Source organism: Lutjanus erythropterus, chromosome 3, assembly GCF_056507025.1.
Source record: "Lutjanus erythropterus isolate fLutEry1 chromosome 3, fLutEry1.hap2, whole genome shotgun sequence".
NCBI lineage: Eukaryota > Metazoa > Chordata > Actinopteri > Lutjaniformes > Lutjanidae > Lutjanus > Lutjanus erythropterus.
Genome location: NC_139319.1, coordinates 40,474,092 through 40,475,266, shown reverse-complemented (window position 1 = coordinate 40,475,266; position 1,175 = coordinate 40,474,092).

Sequence of the window (1,175 nt, the reverse complement as noted above, 5' to 3'; positions counted from 1 at the left end):
TCCACCGCAAACATAACACGTCATATCCGGTACCGTAAGCACTACAATAGTTCCTCTTCTCAATTTATCATCCACCTGTTAGTTATATTTTAGTAGGTAAGCCTAAAAACTATAATAGTCTTTAGACATGTAAAATTTACAATAACCTGTGTAATAATATATGTGACTGTAGCTTGAGGCACATTTTCACATATTTTAATTCATAGTATTTTTTCCATACGTTGCAGTTTTATATTTATAAATTGCTGTTACATATCATACATATATCATAGATATATAACACACATCCCCCTTTACACACTGCTTAGTGTTTTATATATATACATATATATATATATATATAATTGTTATTGTTATATTATCTCTTTTATATGCTATAGTCAAGTGTATATATTTTTTACATACTTTTCTATTATAATTCTCTAGGCTTGTTTATATTTTCTATTCTTGAACAGGAGCACCTGTAACATTAACAATTTCCTCCCAGATCAATAAAGTGTTTCTGATTCTGATTCACAGCAAAGTCAAAAATACATATTTTTTCTCTTAAGGTTGGATTTACTGATATGAATCAGAAATTAACATTAAAGATGCAACTACATCATAGTGGGGCCCTGGATCAAATCCAAATGTGTCATGAACCAGTTGATGGCTCAATTCCAAAGTTATGGGTCATCAGTATCGGTTGGCTGAAGCTTTGCCACTAGTTTGGTCCGCCATCTCTCAAACATAAAAAGACTCTGACATTGTTGCAAGATTCTCTTGTGACCACTGACTTGTAGCTTTTACGAGAGTAGGTTAGTGTAACTTTTTTGTATGTTTGTTTTTTGATTATTTTTTGGGCTTTTGCCTTTATTCAAACAGTGACAGCTGAAGATATGACAGGAAAAGGGGTAGATAGAGAGGAGACGACACGCAGCAAATGGACCACAGGCAGGAATCAAACCAGCAGCCGCTGCAGAGGACTGATGGCCTCAGTACATGGGGCATGCACAGGCAGAAGTAAAAAAAAACTGGACAAAAGCCAAGCATTTATAAAGTGTGTAGAACATTAAGTACAGCAGTAGTACGACATATCTAAACACTCACCTGGTGAGACATAATGGTGACACCTGTGGTCCACAAGGAATCTTTGGATGCTAGTACAACTAGCATGAGCAAGCACACACAAAATA